Raw genomic sequence first — 21,507 nt, forward strand, 5'->3', positions numbered from 1 at the left:
ACTCCTGCATAGTTCTGTACTTTTGGAATCAGAATGGGGCTTATAGTCTATGATTATACTAAATGAAGACCTTATCCTTCAAAGTTATTTCAAATGTTTTTTTTTTTAAAGCACTTACATTAATTACAGAAGAAATATGACTCTAAGTACAGTGCCTGGAAACTTAGAAGTACTTGGATTAACATTTGCATGTTTTGAATACTAACAAAAATATATAGCAAGTCTACAAACTCATAACTTTATGGATGATATTACTAAGTACAAGAATGAATTTTTAAAACTGAGTGAAAGAGAAATATTGAAAAACACAGTTATACTTAAGAAACTCAAGTCAGCAAATGATTGAAGTATGGAAGATAATGAGTAGGGGTATGTGTCCTTCTTTCTAGATTGGTATAGGACCTGGCTCAAGAGGTTATCCTTCCTCTCACAATCCCATAAAAAAATCTGCATTTTCAAGATGGCAGCTGGAGCTAACATTTGCCCCTTGGCTATTGAGCAGTGAAAGCAAAGGTGCCTGATGCCAAGATGACACCTAATTCTTCCCGGACTATGCCAGTTCACATTACTTCAGAAAAAGACTGTCTAAGATTTAAAAATGGGGCTCTTCTCTCTAATAAGGCACAGAAGCCAAAGCTGGGAGATAGCATAAGACACTCATTAGCCACATATGGCAGATATGACAACTGTCTTCATACATCAAGAGCAGGTGGCCTTCAGGAACAACTTCAGATGAAGAAATACCATGGGACAAAAGAAGTATGTGCTAGAGAGGACAGGATAATTTGACTTGAACACAGACAGATAAGTGTCTCTGGGAATTCCTCAGCCAGGACTAATAGCTAAAATTACCAGCTTAAACTATTTCCCATGTTCACTCTCTGAAGTACTATAAATGGAAATAGTTATAAATTTTTTTCCTCAATAAAGTATTCACATTCTTCTTTCTAAGACACAAGAGACTAACAGTCATTTAAGACCAACTGAGGAAAAGAACAGCATTTACAGCCACTGTGCAAATCCTGAAAAACTTCATTTGCTGAGTGGAAATGCAGTTAGTGGTTCCCAAGTTTCCCTGGCTCTAAGTGTTATGAGAGACTGGAGTCTGATCATTATGTGTGTATATCAATGAGCCTCAGATCTGAGGCAATGCCACAGCCATCCCCAAGGAAGCATGCTAAGTGTTTGTAACAGCCTACGAACTTTGGGAATTAGAGGACAATAGTATCTTCTTGTAATTGGATCAGAATCAGCTTTGATGTCTTCATTCCATGTGGACCAGCCCTGCATCCTGGCCAGCCTCACACTGGGGTAAACATGCTCCCAGCCTGGAAGGAGACAGCTGGAGGTCCTCTGTCAGTAGAGCACCTGCGCGGTCAGCCAGAAAAGCTTGCCTCTGCAATGTCACAAAGTGTGCAGAGACAGGTCTATGGCATGGTTCCTCTGGCAAATGAGCCCACTTAGGTTTATTTTTTAAAGTATTTTTTGTTATTAACACAAATGGGCTGCTTTTGGTTGAATGAAATAGTCCCAAAAGGAAAGTCTGTGTGTTTACGGTTAATGAGAGTTTTTGCTTGTTCAAGGCTTTACAGTAGCTGACACAAATGGAACAAAAGTGCCATTTAAATGAGTATACAAGGAATCAGAACTCAGCTGATTTGTGTATCTAAAACATACATCCATATACTTATTTGGCCTACTCCTGTATCTTCTGATAAAACCTAAGGAGACACATATTTCATTCTGCTCATGCCCCTGGTCTGAGTCTGCTGGATCCAAGGCTGCATTCCTTCTCCTCCTGTAATTCCTCCCTCCTCATTAGCAAATGAAGCAAAAGCCACAGTGATTTTGGGAGGATGGGGACTCATTTAACAAGGACTCACTTGGGAACTTCTAGAACAGCTTTAGAGCTAAATGTTTTGTGGTACAACAATAATCTTTTTTCTTTTGCAAATTGGTGAAACATCCAAACAGCCCTTGGAAATTCTTTGAGTTAGATTCTATGAAGATGGTCGCTCTACCAAGGACTCTGGTTTTGCCCTGGGAAGAACTCAATCATTTTGTCTTTACTCATCAGACTGTCTATTCAACAAGTCCTTAAGGAATACTTCTTATATGCCAGGACATATGATTCAAAACAAACAAAAGCCCTGGGCCTAAAAGAGTCTTACTATAAACACACACAAATACACAAATATACAAACACACACACACACACACACACACACACACACACACATACACAAATGCATCACAAAGTAGTTGTTGGTAGAAAAAACATGAAGGAGAGAGCAAGGAAAGACAATGGATCTGGAAAGTCGAGGTAGAAGAGAAGATGGCCCTGTACTAAGAAGAGGAGGCTTCCGTGGGTCACCGGGTAGAAGTTAGAACAAGGGAGCTTTCCCAAGGGTGGTAATATAAAGATTCACCTAAGAAAACAAGGGTCAGATCACAAAGGGCTGGAATTTTATGCTAAGTGAGACAAGAGGTCTTTGGCCAGGGCACTATGGTAAAATGTGTGTCCCAAAACAAAACGAAAAGCAACTGGCTCTGGTTTACAGAGAACCAGAGAGCCAGAGCAAAGATACAGGTTAAGAAACAGCAGTGAACAGAGAATATAATAAAGTGGCTCAGACCAGAAAAGCAGCAGGGGAAATAGTAAAGTTTCTGAGGTCAGGGTCTCTTGGACAGCTTTAGGCCAGGTGTGGGGTAGAGGAGAGAAGGGTGGAGGGTAAGGGCTAGGTGTGTGGTAGTGCACATTAAATGTGCTGTTTATAATGGGGACACAGGGACATGGGGACATGGGAAACACTGAGAGAGGTCAGGGAACCAAACCCAGCAGGCGAGCTTTGGGCCTATGACACTGGAATCTCAGAACCTAGGGAATCCTGCAGGGCTGGACCTAGACAAAGAGGAGGACCTTTGGGGAGCCATCCTGCCTGGAGGGTTCCCCAAGCCCATAGGAGAGAAGGAAGAACTTGCAAAGAGGACTGAGGAGGAAGTTTCTTTCTAAATCTCACAAGTTTTAGAAAGAAATGTGCAGGTGTGGACCAACATGGAGCGAGAGCCCAGGGCAGGGGTAAGGTTAATGTCTGGGTATCTGTATGAAGGACATATAGAAATTCTTTGTCCTTTTTCCATTTTTGCAACTTTGTCTACATCTGAAATTATGTCAAACTAAATGTTTAAAAAAAGGAAATACTATTGGGGGGGTAGAGCAAGGTGAAAAACTGAGAAAGAATAGCACAGAACTTATTGACACAGGTTGAACATCTGAATCCAAAATCAGAAACATGAGATGCTCCAAAATTCTTCAGTTTGAGTGTCAACATGTGTAAAATCCCACAGTTGTTGTCATGAGACATGTGATAGTCAAAATGCAGGCCTGAGAAAAGTGTATGGAATTGCCTTCAGGCTATGAATATAAGAGGCATAAATGGAGTTCATGTTTAGACTTGGATCCCCTCTCTAAGATACATCACTATGAATATACAACATATTTTAAAAATTCGCAAGCAATCTGAAATATGCATTCTTCTGATCCCAAGCATCTCAGGCGAGAAACATACTCAACCTGCACCTTTACAGGCTGACATTACTGGGGCAGCAAAGACAGAATCTCAATTGTTTGCTTTGGCTATGAAGGAAAAGTGAGAAAATGATGGCACTAGCTACTGACAATGCTTTCCACGGGCTTCCCTGTGAGCAGGCACACTGAGAGGTGAGGATGAGGTTGGCATAAGGTTGATCAAGAAGAATTTCAGATGCTACTTTTGTCAGATAGCAGAACAGTCAGAGAAGGGAGGACAAGAGGAACTGAGACTTCCCATAGGCTAGAGGTAGGGCCGACTCAGATGGGTTGGTACAGGTGGCCCTTTAGAGGGATGGCAGAGCACAAGGATGCACTGCAAGGAGGCCATCCTACTCACTAAAGGAAACCCAAGGAGATTTCCTTCTGATGACTTTTTCCCTGTGATGGATAAAACAGGTCAGAAGTTGAAAAAGGGAGATGAGAGGTGGTTAAGGCTTCAGAGAGGGAAAGAAGTGCAGAAAAACAAGCCAACTAGCTATGGAATGAATAGGATTGTAGGGGAAAACAGAAAGTTCCTTCGAGGTTTGTGTCAATGTATAATCCCAGGCTACTATAATAAATATAATAAAGACTGGGTAGTTTACAAGAAGCTTATGCCTAGCAGTTCTGGAGCCTTGGAGGTTTGAGATTACAATGCCAGCTTGATTGGGGTTTGGTGAGGACTCCCTCCCATATTGTAGAAATAAGTATAGAGTTCCCTGGGGTCCCTTTCATAAGGGTACCAATGCCCTAAAGACACTATATTTATGATTAAATCACTTGCCAAAGGTCCCACCTGTCAACACCATCATGCTGGGATAAAAGATTCAAACTATGATTCTTAAGGGGCCACAAACATCAGTCCATGCCAGGCTATTCATGCAAAGTGAATCCAATCAGAAGGTTGTGTGCATGTTCCTCTCTAGCCATGCTGAGATGTGTAAGTGCCAGCCAAGAACCAGTAAAGTTGGGATAAACTGAGGTTAGGATTTTCAAGAAAATAATGTGGTGAAAACTGAGACAAAATGATGGGTTAAGATCATCTTAAGTGAGGAAGGAATGAGGAGGGGTTCTTGGAAAGTGGATGTCACACTCAAGTGGAAAAACCCTTAGAGTGCCAGAAGTGAGCTGGAGAGATGGGAAATGGTGGTCAGAAAAGGAGGTTTAGGTTTTTCCAGAGATGGTGCAGTTATTGGTCATGACACAGTTTAAGAAAGACCTGAAAACAGGTGGCCGAGGTCAGACACAGGCCATGACATCAAAAGGCTGAGGAATCCTATGGATACTGAGGGTCAGTCACTTTATTATTTATCTCAAAAGGTAGTCTTATAAAAAATCTTAAAGAATCACAAATCTAAAATTTTATATACGAAATACACCTGAAGGCAACAAGGGAGTAAAGTTATGGTTGTGAGGCAGGACCAACATCTTCAAGGAAAGATGCAAGAGTTGGAAGCTAAAATCTGCATATGGCATGACTGAAACAAGGAAGAACAGCAGGTGGCACAATCTGAAGCACTTCGTTTCATAGGAAATGCTTGTATCCAAAAATAGTAAAAAAAAAAAAAGGGGGAAAGATGAGGAAATGGAAACAAGGAGTGTCCTGACTCATCCCCCCACCTGGAGAAATAAGTATCGCTTGAGAATGCCGTAGGAACACCAGTGTCCTACAGAGAAAACAGCTAGGTTTCAGGTATGGCAAAGTAGAGTAAATAAAAATAAAAAGGCCCACTCAAAGACACCCAAAGAATTAAGCATCACTAGCCACCAGGCCCTAGCCATCTACTTTAACATGACTCCCTCAAATACTAAAGGTGAACACAGGGCCTCATGCACACAAGGCATGTGGTATACTACCACACACACCCACAGCCCCCAAACCATCTTTAAAACATACTTCACTAAGGAAAGTTGTCGGAAGACATGTGAGAGAACCAGCAGGCAGCATTGGAACTCGTGGACTGGCTGGATGGTTGGCAAAGATACTCCTGAGTGAGCCTTGGAGAGGCAAAGTTCTGAGGACAATACGTCCTGAGGATCTCATGCTGTTATTGAGCATGGCTCTGATTGTTGCCTTCATGGTCACCACGACCCTCCTAATCTATGGATTGTATGAAAACTCTCAGGGGTTTCTAGCCCCTCACTGGGCAGTGTTACTGGTACTGAATAACAGTGGTTGACTTTTTCCAAGTATTGCTGCTGGAGCAGATTAATGATTCAACCAACACCCTCAGAAAGAATTTAGACATGTAGAGTTGTTAGTAAGGTCACGTCAAGGTGTTTTTATTACTGGCTTTGAGGTAGAAAATCTTGGGGAACAATTTGAAGTTTATAAAGACACACTTTTAATAGTTGAACAAGGGACTCATTGAGGTCAGGAAACAGGAACAATGGCAACCTGGCTATTGCTGGCTGACATACCTTTCTTGCTAGAATGGGCTGGTGATCAAAGGTGATGATGAATTCCTTGTACCCATTTCTGCCCTCAGCTCCTGTATATAAGATAGATCCTTCAGGTGTATTTCATATATGAAAATTTAGATTTGTGATTCTTTAAGATTTTTTATAAGATTACCTTTTGAGATAAATAATAAAGTGACTGACCCTTTCTTTGTAACCACAAAGAGCAACTGGCTAGCAAAAGAACTGGCTGAGAAAAATACCTTGCTTGCTTATACTCTCTTAATCTATAACAAGTTGCTTGGATATGAATGTATGCTAGCTCTTTGGACAACTTGTTTTTCACCTATAATATGTAAAATGTTTAATCATAAAAGAGATAAGAAAAATGCTGTTTTATTACTTGTATTCATTCACTTAAAAATAAAATGTAACCACATTGCAATTTTTATATTGCTTGAAATATTTTTCTGGGGTATATAAGCTGTAAGGGAAAAATAAAGTTAGTTAGAGGGAAGAGATCAACTGAGACAGAAGGGATACATCTGGATAGAGGTAAGGAAAGAAATAATGAGAGAAGATGACAGACCCTAAAGGGATATGTGTGTTTTCCTCTTTTTGCTGGCCCACTCCCCATCCCCAGAGAATTAAGTTTCACTCCTTCAGATAGAAAAGTCAAGTTGAGTGATTAGTTTGCCAACTCCATGGATTCCCCTCAATCCCGAGCTGCTGAAGGCTGGTCCTCATAGCAGCAATAGGAAGTGGATTTCATCTTGGTCCTTCATACAAGAGTTCATTTTACATCCCCACTTCCTGGCTCCTGCCTGGAACATGGCAGTTGTTCCATGAGCTTATGGATCAGTCTGCCTTTCCTCATTGGTCCCTTGCCTCACTTGAGCCTTTGCATCTGGGGCTTGTTCTTTCCAACGTCTTCAAGTGGTTAGAACTTGAATCATGCCAACTGAATCCAAGCTAACATTCTCCGAAGTGCTTTAAAGTAGAATATCCCAAAATGAAAGTATGCAATTCAAGACAGTCTTCAAGGTGGCTGTGAATGGACATTGTATCTGTTTTCACGACCACCCTCAGATGCCATGCTATGTTTTACAGCATTCTCTCTGTCTTCCAGGTGTTGCAGATAATGAGAGAGGGTGGTCTCTGGAGGTGACTAGGACACAAAGTGATTAAGGTCCCCATTTAAGAAGCTGCCTTGTTTATAGAGGAACTAGTCATTCACATTTTGTCCTATGAAGACAACCAAATCTGTGGCACCTTAATCTCAAACTTTTCAGCCTCCTAATCCTAAAAGCTAATCTCTGTTCCTCATAAATTATCCAGTCTCAGGTATTCTATTACAGCAGTACCAACATACTAAGACAACCAGACTAAATAAACTGCCCCATGTTACACATGGTGTGTATAAAGGGGAATCAGAACCCAGGACCATTGGCTCCAACCACTCCAGAATATAGCACAAAATGTATACCCACAAATTATTACAAACTACAACCAAAAATCAGTCACTCATTGAACACTCAACATAAAAACTCAGGACTGAATTTCTATCTTTAAATTAGCATAAGGGATTACAGAATGAAAATGGGTTGGGGGATCATTTCTTCTCTGTTCTTCTAAACCAATTACTTTTAAAAGTCATTTGTTTTCTGTTCTTCTCATTTGGGAGAAGATAAGAATGTGGCACTGTCAGGCTTGGAAAATAGCAAAGCAAAAGAGGTCAGTCCTTCCTATGTACAACCAGGCTTGCATGGATGCTTAAATTAATAAAGATCCTTTTCTTAATTTTATACTTGGTACTTCCTCAGCCTCTTTCAAACTCTGACTCTTGAATGTTTGAGTGATTGAAGACACAGCTTACACTTTCATAGGAGCTTTTCAGGGACGTCTGCATTAATCCACTGCTTCATGCAATGTAGAAAACATTGAGCAAGATTGTCTGAAGTTAAAATATGTACTTAATTCCCACTACAGGGGATGGATCTTTCTAACAGATGTTTTTCTAGAATGGCTGGTGACTGTAAAATAGGAGGAACTGAAAGAACCAAAGTCAAAGTAGGTTTTTAAAAAAATGGATGGATTGGGCAGGGGTTTGGACTGGAGGTCAGAATAGCATAACAATTAAATTTCCAGACTGATGCTTATGAAAAATAAGCTGTCTTTGGATGGTCTCTGGGATACAGCTATGCATGGTGGTCATGGACCAGAGAAAATGAACCTAAATTGATGTAAAAAAATAATTATTTAAACAAGACTTTCTCTGATGTTCAAGCCAAGATCTCCAAGGGTATCAGATTGCCTTGTTTTGAGGGACTGCTTTAAAATTCCAGCAGTGTGCTACTCTTCATGGAAAACAATGAAGGCAGTTGTGAGCTTAGCCAAAGGAGGCTCTAGGCTTTGCAGGCCAGTTCAGACCATCTTCCTACATCAGGAGTCAGGCCACCCTACCACTCCCAATGAACATTTTAATCCAGCAAATGAACACTGAATGATACCTTTCAAGGGAATGGACCTTGTTGTGTGTTAACTAGATTTTCTTTTTTTAGTTTCAAACTGACAAGACTTATACTTAGGGCCCTCCTATCAAAGGACATTTGCAATTTGGTTATGGGGGCCTCCCGTTCTGCGTTGTCCTTGCACTTGAAACAAGAAAGCTACAAACCCTGGCGAGGTAAGTGACCTGGGAGACAACATGAGGTATCCAGGGGTTCATCCTGACTTTGAGAATGGTAATCACATGCACCCTCTTTGTGTTCCAGTTTTGTACCTATACAATGGGAATGGCGTTGCTACTTAGTTCACAGAGCCACCAGGAAGAACAAGCAAGGCAAGAAAAAAGCAGATAGCAAGGTAGCTGACGTGATCAGAGCTCTCCTACACATGACAGGGTGGGAGTGAAGGGCAAGCATACCACAAGGTATGGACAGCATCTCTTTTGCTTCTTAAAATACAGTTTTCTTTCCGAGGAGCTATTTTACAGCCTGCTGAATCCAACTGTCATGCTAGCTCAGCATGAATCCCCTCCATTAAGAATCATGTCACACCCTTCCTTCAAAAGTCGTGAAATCCCAAATCAGACTGCATTCAGCCTTGGATAGTGGGAGACATACTGAAGGCCTTCCCATTTCCAAAGCCATGATCAGAATAAAATGTTCTCACACCAGGCGCTTCACATTTTAGAATTCAATTATAAAACCCTACCATTTAGCTTGTTAGGCTGGCTGTTCCACCCCAGAAAGAGTGACAAAAGATAATTTTTACAGCCAAGCCGTGAGTTCCAGTGCTATAAATCACTGGCTATCAGATGAAGTAGAATTCATTAATACAAACGAGAAGCCTGAAAGGCACCCATTACTGTGCTATTAATTTGTTTGACGATCTACTGCATGGCAAGAGCTAAAATAGGCTGGGCAAGACTGCATCTCATATAGAAGAATAATCTGGTCTCATTAATTTTTGTCTTGGGCTTGCCAAATGTAATTGGGCATAATCAGAACAATACATCTCCTTGTAGCTTTTTCATCTTCTAAGCTTAAGGGAGAAAATTGGGGGTGGGGTGGGTGGGTATAAGCTCAATGATACTCAATAAAGACAAACACTGAGAGGTGTTGTGTGATGTTTTACTCTTTTTGCTTTTTTGTGGGGGGGGCATCATCCATCTCCCAAATAAATCACTCATGGAGGTTTATTCTTAGTTATGAATGTCTGGACTTAGCTTGACTTGTTTCTTGCTAGCTTTTCTTAAATTATCCTTACTGCCTTTTGCCTCTGGGCTTTTACCTTTTCTTACTACTTACTTTACTCTTACTCTGTGGCTGGCTGGCTGGCCCCTGATGTCCTCCTCTCCTGGTTCTATCCTGCTCCTCCTCTTTCTCATTTCTCCTTCTATTTACACTCTCTGCCTGCCAGCCCTGCCTATCCTTGCTCCTGCCTCCACATTGGTCATCAGCTCTTTATTAGACCATTAGGTGTTTTAGACAGGCACAGCAACACAGCTTCAGAGATAAACAAATGCAGCATAAAAAAAGTCACACACCTTAAAACAATATTCTACTACAGAGAGGAGGATTAGGAGGCTGGGGCATGTAGCTGTGTCAAAGCACTTGTCCGACATAAACAAGGCCCAGGTTTGATCCTCAACACCATACAAAAAAGAAAAAAGGTAAAAAAAGTAAAGAGGAGCCGGGCGGTGGTGGCGCATGCCTTTAATCCCAGCACTTGGGAGGCAGAGGCAGGTGGATCTCTGTGAGTTTGAGACCAGCCTGGTCTACAAGAGCTAGTTCCAGGACAGCCTCCAAAGCCACAGAGAAACCCTATCTCAAAAAACAAAACAAAACAAAACAAAAAGTAAAGAGGTTTTAAGCTGGGATAACTACTTCTATCTTTTCATTCCCCTTCCTTTGTTCTGCTTTTTGTGTGTGTGTGTGATTGTTTTAATGAGTGTGAATCATAAACTCCTTTCCAGTTGGGTTAACTTGAGATATCCATCCATCCAATTTATTGGGACATGGAGTGGGAGAATTTACTTAATCTCTGTGCCCATGCCAGTAAGGGAGGAAGGGGAGGAAGAGGCTGGAAATGCCTGTCTGGTATTTTTGCACTCTCAGTTTTTCTGTCCAGCTGCAGGACATTTTTGTGGCCCCAATGTCTTCCAGCCTCCAAAGCTGTTACCAAAAACAGACTTAGACCCCTGAAAGGCTCTGACACGATCCTTGCTCCCCTGGGTCAGAGAGCAGCCTTCTGCTCCTATTCAGTCTCTTCTTTCTTCCTGGCACTTAGTGCCGCTCACAGGACACACTCTCAACATCCAAGGAATGGGAGGGAGGAAAAACTGTGTTTTCAGAAACTGGGATTGTAGATAAAGATTTGGGAATCAGAACTGGATCTTCCAGGTGGTCACTTGACTATATTAACATTAAACAAACACAAAAACCTAACCAATGAATGTGTAAATTTCTTTCCTAACAATGAAGCTAAACAAACTGATGTGATTACATTCACTAGCATATTTTTTATAGAATTAGACTATATACACATGTGTATGTACATGTAAGTGTGTAACCTAAATGTATATACATGCATATAGATAGTCATTTTCCATGTCACTTTACCCCCTTCAAAGATATAGCTTTTAATAGGGCCTATGATTTATTTAAGCCTTCTCAGATGATGTGAGACAGGATTTGATTCTCTCTCTGACATCTTTACTAAAATTAAACTCTTGCTTGTCTATCTGAAACCAGGATCAGCAGGTGCTGCAGATCCATCGAGGAACACTTTCTTCAGGAAACCTGAGAGCAGGAATTCCTGCTGTGAAGGACTCTGGCATGGGAAGGCCCGCTCATCCCTAGGCTAAGAAGCCAGAAGGGTTCAGATCCCAGGCAGAAAGGCAGCCAAGAGTTGGCCAGGGCCTGCTGTTTCTGCTGCCAGTTAGAGTTGGCCATTGAGCTTAGGGCGCTTGAGTGATTCTGTGCCTGTGGAAATTTATCAACAGCAGACAAAGCATGGTGCCCCTGTGACCAGCTGATGCACGGAGCCTACATCCTCAGAAGCATGAACTCTTTACCCTTGCAAGGAGTTATTTAAACCTTGGTGATGTGCCCAAAGGTCCAGTCAGGAAGACAGCTGGGAAATTCCTGTTTTATGATGTAGGCTACTCAGGTTCTGATCCTAAATAGCAGCCATATCTGTATCTCATTTGTTTGTGCCTCTCTGGGAGGGCAGAGTTAAGATCAGACCCTGATAAGATACCCCAAACTCAACTTCCTGGCCCTAGTAGATTTATTCCTGGTGTGTTTCATTCTCTACATTCCTGTTGACTCCAGTAGAAGCCAAAGGGTACTTTCTTAGGTTGTTGGAACCATTAACATCTCTTCTCTCCACAGTGCTTTTTATGGAACCAAGGCTGATGGCTATGGTTATCTCACCTCACTGGTCAGCACAGAGAATCACAGAAGGCCCAGAAAGATTTATAAAGGTCAATTCCTGCCTACACATGTCTCAGGAGCAGCACCTATCAACTGGCTGGTCTACCACTAACTTCTGTTGTAGGCAACCCCATTTCAGCACTCACAATGTTTTCTAACTCCACCCTACTTTTATTAACCAGTCAAGCATGCCTTACTTTGTTAATATACTCTGGTATTAAAGTCAGAAACAGCTACCCCACATCTAAAATGATCTTTTTTGTTTGTTTGTTTATTTAGACAGGGTTTCTCTGTGTTTTCCTGGCTGTCCTGGAACTCACTCTGTAGACCAGGTTGGCCTCAAACTCACAGAGATCCTCCTGCCTTTGCCTCCCAAGTTCTGGCATTAAAGGCGCTCGCCACCACCGCTGGCCATATATATTTGTGTTTAACTGTGAACTCTAATGCATACTCTCTGCACCTTATTGTAGTGGAGCAGTTTAACTTAGGTGGGAAAAGCAGTACATTCATATGAAACTAGGTGCAAGCACTTTCTGCAGAGGACATAACTGGTAACATACGATGTGTCACTCTCCTTCCACATATGAAAAAGCAGACACAGAGGTCAAGGCACCTGTCTGTGGATAGAGGTGGCAATGATGAATCAGGATCCAAGCCCAGGCAGTCAGTAGCAGAGGGCTCTTAAGCACCACACAGTCTCAGAGCCACAGTGCAGGGGTTTTAGTCACTGTACCCCTCCAAGGTAGAAAGCCCCCAATCATAGGAAAGGAGTATGGATGTGCTTGTCCTGACAGCCTCAGTTCTCAGGGCCTTTAAGTGGACTTCAGAAGGCATTTTGGTCATGTGCAATTTCTGTCATATGTGCTGACATCAGGTCTCACACTCAAGTGAGGTCCCGTTGGAGAAGCATCTGGAACAGTGTCAGTTTAGAAGAGTGTGTCAGTTCAGACAACAGCCTTCCTTATCAGGGTGGCAAAGAGTGGCACACAGGTACACTTGAGTTACAAGAGCCCTTGAGTCCTCTGGCAGAAAATCCAAACACTCAGGTGGGTCTCCATACTGCACACACTAGCACACCCAAGAGACTGTGGTGCTTGGACCACATGGTATCTCTGGCAATGTCTTCCTGAGTGTGTGGATGGTGAAGCCTTTACCAGACAGGCTTTCTTATACATGTAATCACACAGCATCTCCTCCTCCCAACAGGAAGCTCTTATAGTTGGAAACATTTCATGTTCCTAAAAACACGGAATACACCACAAGGTGTACATAACAGTTATTGAAGTCTTGTCTTTTTGGCAGAAAATAATCTTTCACTTGGTAAGGATCATCCACTGGTGGCTCAGGCCTAGAAACACATGACATATGAGGATAGGGGCAGAAGAGCTGATGGATCCATGTATTGTGTTCAAGATAGTTTCTATCTTCAAAGACAGGTGTGAGAGTAAAAGGAGAGCTTACTCTTTCCCTTTATACTGCTTCTTTTGAAACTATTCAGGCTCAGCCTGGTTTGGGGGCTGGAATCTGTAATTGGAGGGCTGAGGCAAGAGGATATTGAGTCTGGGTCAGCTGTAGGCCATACAAGACCCTGTCTCAAAAACACAAAACAAGAAAATAGTTTTGCCACATTTATCTCCTCCTTTCTTTTCACTGTGCTATATGAAAGTTGCAGGCATGTGGCCTCACCTAGGACAAAAAGGCAATCTTTCCCATATAGCATTTCCAGTTCTCACAAGTAGCAGCAGAGCAAAGTTCATATCAACCAAAAGCATTATATTTTCAATAATATACTAACAAATCTCAATGAAATAGGATGATACAACTAATTTACAAGAAAAGCAAACTATACTACACAGAGACTGAGAACTGCAGTAAATGAAATTTATGTTTCATACAGCAACGAAGTACTTCCAAGGTGTCAGAACTTTGAGCATAATCTACTGTAGACTCAACTGGACCACTGATGCTCAAAGCACACAGAACCCTCTGTGTATCTGACAGGTAGCCTTTGGTAAGTCAAGATGTATGAGCTTGTGTTCTTGCTTTTTACCATATAAAGGCATCCCTGCTTTTAGGAAAAGAAAGGCTGAAGGTTGAGCCATTTTCTTTATAGTCATTGTATTCCTTTACTTTATATAAGGGATTGTTACTTTTTGTAATTTTTCAAAGAGGTTTTTAAAGAAAATTACATAGTGAGAATTCTGGTGAGTTCAATATATAGTCAGTAGCAAAAGTGTTTATGGACTGAATTGATACTTAGTTACTTCATTTTCCAGCCACACAATAGTAATTGACAACTAGAAGCATAGCAGGGGGCTTCCAAAAGAGGAAAGGAAAGGAAAGGGAAGGGAAGACAGAAGAATTTTCGAGAAGATTCTATGTGGGGCAGTGAAGTGTGGAGCATACTTCCCTTCATGTATCCCTGGATGGATTCCTCAGAATTTGGTGTTCTAAGAATCAGTCAGAAAGATGTTTGGAGTCTCCTAGGTGTGTTGTTCTATTTCCAGCCCTCCCTCTGATACTAGAGTTTACTCAGTATCACCCATTGTTCATGGGGCTTGGAGAAGGCAGCCTGTGACTGGGTCACCAAGAACTAGGCCACTTTTTAAAAAGAATAAGATAAGAACTGAGAAATGATCAGTCAGTTGTCTCAATTAGATTCGTATTATTCATAGTCTTTTCCCATCTCCTTATGTACACAGTCTTGGTTACTACTTCTTAACATTTTGAATAATGCAAAGTCACATCCCAGTACCCAGCTCTTGAGTAACCTTTGTCCAGAACTCAGCCAAGAGCCAGGAAATGAAGAAAGAGTGAGAAGTCAACAGAAATGCCATTACACTAATCACAACTCTCTTGGGGGAGCTCTGCTCATCTCACACCACAGTTTCCTCTTTCCACAACCATCTTTTGAGGTGACTGTTTCCTAGGGGACACAGACTATGCTGTATTGGCCCAATTCCCTTCTCGTTGGCATTTATGAGTTTAAGCTGATACCACAGTTGGATGAGTCTCTAAGACTAAACATGGGAATTAAGAAGATAGGGCTTAGAATCAGTTCTCAGGCAGACATCTCTGAGCCTTAACTTCCTCATTGTTAAATATGGTTCTGTTCCTCTGACGATTTTGTGAAATAAGAGATTACACACTGAAAAACAAACATGGGGCATTGTGGGTAAGACTATGTCTTTGGAGCCAGCCTGTAACAGAACCCTTGCCTGCCATCTCTTGACCTTGGGCAAGGTATAATAACACCAGTGTCTACCTCACAGGTCACTGCAAGTGTCTTGAGTGGATGCATGTGATGAGCCTAGGGTCCCTGATTTAGAGCAAGAATTATTACTATTGTTACATCTCCTAGACCTTCACTCTACACTTATTAGCTACTCAAAAAAGTTACTGGTAGCAAAGACGGCTGGTTTTGTGTCTTAGACCACAGCTTGTTCTAAACAGCAAGAAATGAGAGCTGCCATCATTAGAGAAGACTAAAACTTCACAAATATAAACAAATAGGCATCAAGACTCAAGACTATAATATGGGGCCAACATTTGGTGAATTACTCCCTGACCACATAGCAATGTAGGAATACTCACACTGGGACCTTGAGGCATCAGAGACACGTTCATGTGAAAACAGTTAAGTCTGCATTACTCTTCAGACACATTGGTCCCAAAGAGTTAAAGTTTGTTGTATGCACAAAGTTTGGGCATCTCCAGAACTTTGGAAACTGTCCCAGTAGCCTATGAGTTGAGACTGTAGTGGAGACAGTTATTATGAAATTAAGGAAGCTTGAACTTCAGGCAACTCTGTCTTGTACAGGGTCCTTCTAAACCCTCAGAGATCATTGAGCAATGTATTCACACTGGATACAGGTAAGACTTAACTATAGTCAGTTAAGACCGCTTTCCCTTTCCACAACTACTTGCACCCAGTCAGGTAGGCAGTTCTAGGACCTACAGGAAAGGAAAATTGAACTGGGGACACAGTCACCTGGGTTTGCTGGCAGAAGGTCATCAATCCTCCCAGTGCACCAATGACTCCAGAACTCCAATTGCTAAATGTGTCATGACACATGGGCACAGAGCCAGAGCTCATGCCATAATGTGTACTCCAGGCTCAACTTCACAAGTAGGTGGAGTAGAGGAGGAACAAATGCATGGAGTCAGGGGCTAATCTGTAAGAAAGTCTACCAAATTTCATAACTCATCAGTGAAAAGGTGATAGTTTCCCAAAATTTGACAATTAAAAAAATCACCCATAATGAAGGTAAAAATATAGTTTTTTGAAACAATTGGTGATAAATGAAAAATAAAAATCCTTGCATTACCTATTATAAAAGAATGGATTATTCTTTTAAAAAGCATACAAAGTGGGCTGGAGAGATGTCATGAGGACCTGTATTCAAGTTCTCAGGACCTACATAAAAAGTCAGTCATGGTAAGGACAGAGACAGGTGGATCCCAGGTGATTGCTGGACAGCCAGCCTAGTGCAGTGAGCTTCCAGTTGAGTGAGACTCTGTGTTAAGGCAATAAAGCAAGAGTGGCAGAAGAAGATACCCAATATTATGCCATTAGCAGACTGTATGTTCATGCATGGGGCATGAGCCCTGCAAACTCCTGTGAATGACCACAGGAAGAGAGGCAAAGGCAGACAGGGAGGGGGTGGGGAAGGGCACAGTGTAACATGAAGATATGATCAGAGTCAATGAATGTAGGAGAAGTTATTGTAGTTTTGGTTGTGAGCCTAGCCTTTAAAGGCTGAGCCATCTCTCCAGCCTGAAAAGTATTGTTAAGTGTGCTGTGTGTTAATGACCTGTCTGGATTCTGTGATCTGTGTTAGCTTTTACAAATGTTTGGTGGTATTTTCTCCTTACTTAAAAATTCACCTCTATTCAACCTACATTCACAGTTGTGGATTATTCTGATTATTCTTGAATGGAGGAACTTCAGACTTAATAGACCTAGATTGCCCCTGACTGTGGTATCCTATGAGCCTACCACAGCAATCTGACCTTGAGACTGAGACATAGTATAGGGGAGGTGCCTGCCTGCAGTACCTAATCGGGGGCTATATATATAGAGTTATCACTTTGTGCTTGTCTCTGAGATAAGGCTGGAGAAGTAGCATCTGTGGGTACCACTTCTGGATATGTGGATGACTAAGTCTTCCCCTTCAGATACATTTTACTTGATATGCCACACTCAGTCTCTCCTCCCAAACCTGGTCTCCCCTCCCTCCCGCTCTCTCTTGGAAAGCCTCAGCATGTACCCTGCTGAGAGTACAGACATGAGAACCCAGGCCTACTCCTCCAATCTCAAGACAATTTCCAAATCTGTAACATGGCTTCTCTCCAGTACTAGGACCTTCCCTGGGCTTGTGACTACTCGTTGGCCTCCATACAGACCTCTTCCTATCTCAAAAACAGCACTGGAACAAACATACCTACTGTATAGTATTTCTAGAAGAGGGGCAATTGACTGTGGCCTCTTTTTGGCCAAGGTCCCAAAGGAGGGTACCAGCTGGTCTTACAATGACAGTATGGGAAAAACTTGGGTGTGACCATTTCTCCCTCTCCAAGAGCCCAGTCTGCCTCCACAGTCTCTTCACTGTCTTCTGGTTCTGACCATCTCCACCTTGCTGAGCTTCTTTCTTCTCCCAGCTCTTATCCTGGGAGACCCTGGCAGGTCTCACAAACACCCTGGCTTGTCAGGCCCCGGAAGGGCTGAGGGGACATGACCCATGAGAGAGAAAGCTGACAGGAGCATAGCACTTCCATGCTATAAACCCAGAAAGGCACACTGCAAGTGCTTCTAAATTTATCTGTTGCCAAGAAGTCTAAAAATTCTGAAGGTGGGGTTGAGTCCTCAGAACAGCACAATGGCCTGAACAAGGCCTCAGCTGTCCTCATAGTTATCCTCAGAGGACTCGCCAAACCTATCCAAACAGATTTCCTCAGAAGGAAAAGCTTACCCTGAAATTCAAATGGTCTTTTACCAACCCTCAGCCAGATCAAGGCAGAGTGCCTCATCTGAGGAGAAGGCTGGGGCTGCCACCTCCTCTGTAACTGAGGAGGAGACACTTAAGGAACAGCAACTGACAGTGTTCTCCAAAGCCAAAAACAAAAATGCAACTTGTGGGCCAGGTGATGGTGTGTACTCCTTTAATCCCAGCTCTTGGGAGGCAGAGGCAGATGGATCTCTGTGCGTTAGAGGCCAGCCTGGTCTACAGAGCAAGTGGCAGGACAGCCAGGGCTGTTACACAGAGAAACCTTATCTGGAAAAAAAATGCAATTTGTGTGTGTGTGTGTGTGTGTGTGTGTGTGATGTGTGAATAAGGAATCCGCCTTCAATAAGAGGCAATCATTTAAAAGCAGCCCTGGTTCCTTAATTTCACATTAGGGTAACTATTACACATCTCTCTTTTAAGAAGGAGTCATACTATAAAGCAGGGACAAGCACTACAAAAAGCAATCAACTAGCTACTGGGCTGGGGTGGGGCTTTTAATGTCCCTTCATTCAGAAAAGGGGGCTCATAATAATTCCAGGAATGGCAGGTGGCTTTGCCTATAAAGTCGGTCACAAATTGGCTACAAACATCCACATGTAGCTGAATGGCCCATTTGATTCCTTTACTCTGGACTCCCAGAGAAAACCCTTCTGTCTGCTCATTTTTAGATATCTTCAAAAGGAAAGGGACCCTAGGCTTGTGGTGGTAGATCTGGGCTGGAACTGGCAAAACTGGATATTTTCTGTGTGGCAATCAGGGTGATGACTGCCTTCAGGTTTGCCTGGAGGACAGAGAGAGGAACTCTAAGAACATATCACCAGATTAACAGACAGCTGCCTTTCTCTCCTGGGGAGGGAGTTTGGTACTTTATCATTTCTATGTCTATACTCTAGCTAGAGAAGTGGCAGATGCCTGTAACACCAGCACTTGGGAGGCCGAGGCAGGAAAGCTAGGACTTTGAGTCTCAGGTCAGCCTAGCAACACCTTATCTAAAATTAAAAAAAAAAAAGTCTAGCATCAAATAAGCTTGTTGTCCTCACCATTCTCATTTATGTCTGGTAGCAACTAGTGCTTATTGAGCATTTGCAATACACTATGAGCTATTTTCATGCTATCTAACATTCAGTCCTCCCATGGACCCTATATAATAGGTTCTACCATTCATCTTTCACATTACCATGCTTATTGATCTGAGGGGAAACAGCTTCAGAGACACTTGTGGTAGTTTCTAAAGCTAACAGATCTGGGCTTCTAGTATAGATCTAAGCATTGCTAAACCCATGTTCTTAAAAACATAAAGGGCCATTTCTCAACCAGTGAAACTATATACACGAAAATGGAGACCTGATTCTTGATTTGGGAATGGGTCCAGGACTGAAAGGGTTAATGATAACTTATTGTTAGTCAGTGGAACAATTAATTAAGGAAGCTGTGTAAATTTTCTTGCTTAAAGGGCTCTGGAACCTTCTCTAGAATGAGGTCAGTAGCTGGAGAGCAGTTGGCAGTGGGAAGACAGTAAGAGGGTGATCAGACACCTTCAAATTGGAGGCACTGGCTCCATTGCTGGCTTGCAGATGGGCCGTCCCATTGGCTAGCTCCTGTGCACTCCAGTGGTCCCTTGAGTAGAATGTGATCTGACCACATTCTTTGAAGTGTCTGGTAGCTTCCTGCAGGCCACCTGGCCCAGAGGGCAAGCTAATCTTGGAAGAACAGCAGTTTTGCAGCATTATCTATGTGCCCCTTCCCAGAGAAGTCAGACCTCCTGGTCACTGGGGCTAGGGTCATCTGGTCAAGCGGAGACCTTCCCTTATGTCACAAGCAAACCAGTCACAGTAATCTAGGGCATCTGACAGGTGGATATCTTGAGAACACAAACTCAAAACATCCCAGGCGATTCGATAAGTTGTTACCATATACACACTTTATAAAGATGATACCCAGCCATGCTATGTGAGCAATATAGACGCCACTGGGAGGGCTCACCTACCTCAGTTTCTTTATCTGTTAAGCAGACTAACAACTGGTCTTTGAAACTTTATGGAGAAATGTGTCAGCAGCAGATGTGGTAATACTCAGAACAGTATCTAGGTCTTAGGGACAGGTCACCAGGGCATGACCTGGCTTGTGCCTGGCACTAGGGTGGGGATACTGCCTAAGGTAGAGTAAACAAATAAACATGCTCTAGAGGCTGAGAGTTCAAGGCCCCATTTACAAAAGCAAAGGGGGAGGGGCTTGTGCAAAACAGCAAAGAGAAATACTGCCTGGCATACTCTTTAATATCCAGTGTCTCCAGTGGTAGTCATTCAACAGTATTTGTTGCATGAAAGAGAAGTGATCACAGGCTAGTCAGAGGTGTGTTTTAAGGGTCTGCTGGCACACACTGCACATAGTGCTTGGGGGCCTAATCTTCTCTGCACCACAGTTTCGGGTCTGATATGTCTCCTTTGAGTATCCCTTAGTGGTGGATTGGCCCTAGGCTGGTAAGTGGAGGACTCTAACTGCCCTGGTATCTGCCACTGGTACTCGAATCTTTTTTGTTACAATTGGCAACATTATTTTAAAGGCCCTGGGAAAAATTAAAATATAAGTAATGGGAGTCACTTCCTTGTTTAGAAACTATTGAAAATTTCAATAGCCATGACATGACAGCAGATCCCCATTCTGGGGATCTACACGGATGCACAGGTTGCCTGGTCTCAAGGCCTACCCTGCTCTGAGAAGCTGTGGGAGACACCCAGTTTATAGGGTGCATAGTCACATGATGGTCCAGAAGTTTTCATTTTGTTCAGTCCATCTCTAAATGACTTCTCCAGAAAGTCTACCACATATTATCTTACGCTCTTTGCAAAATACAAAGACTGGAAAAATCCTTTCCAGAAGAGCTCAAAATTCCACATTAAAGAAAAGCCTGCTCGCCAGGGAGTGAGTGGGGCTGCCTTTTGGACAGCCTGCATTTGCATGTAGCCACGTGAGCTGCAGACACTCTATCTGTGGAAATAAGCACGCCTGGCATTTGGAAACTTAAGTGAGACCAGATCTGAGTTTGAGAAGCCTTCTGATTAAAACCAGCATTCTGGGCTTCCTGGGTTTCACTGGGTACATGCCCAGTTCAGGCTGACTGGATCCTGCCAATGGAGGGATGAGTCTCTCAAGTCACCTGTGCCCAGGGGCCTTCTGGCCTGAGCTCTGAGAGGCTGGGAACTAGAGTCTGGCTCCCTGGGGACTTAAAAGCCATTTTGGGAGCTCCCTGAGACAATTTGGAAGTCCAGAAACCTTTGTGGGATATAGGCCTTTGAAGGAGGAATGGAAACAATTAGATAGACTCTGGAGATGTGTTCTGGGTTCCCATTTTTCATTCCTCCTCTCTTCATGCAGGCACAGCTTTCCCCCAATCCTCAGCAGGGAGGAGAATTCATTCTGGTTGGTGTAGCCTTGAGGTTTTTCCTTCCAACCCAACTTCCCCTTTCCTACCAGGGATGACAGAAGCTGGCACACCCTCTGTGCTTTCCAGGGTCTTTTCTGGCACTTCCTAGTGCTTCAGATGCACTGATAGAACTTGATAACCTCTAGGCCATCGAGGTGGCAA

General features: G+C 42.8%; 1 protein-coding gene across 2 annotated transcripts in view; it reads right to left on the reverse strand.

Annotated features, from left to right (window-relative positions):
• Abtb2 (ankyrin repeat and BTB domain containing 2) overlaps positions 1-21,507 on the reverse strand; it is a 161,705-nt gene that overhangs the window by 104,637 nt on the left and 35,561 nt on the right. The window lies entirely within an intron of this gene.

Source organism: Cricetulus griseus, chromosome 6, assembly GCF_003668045.3.
Source record: "Cricetulus griseus strain 17A/GY chromosome 6, alternate assembly CriGri-PICRH-1.0, whole genome shotgun sequence".
Classification (NCBI taxonomy): Eukaryota; Metazoa; Chordata; class Mammalia; order Rodentia; family Cricetidae; genus Cricetulus; species Cricetulus griseus.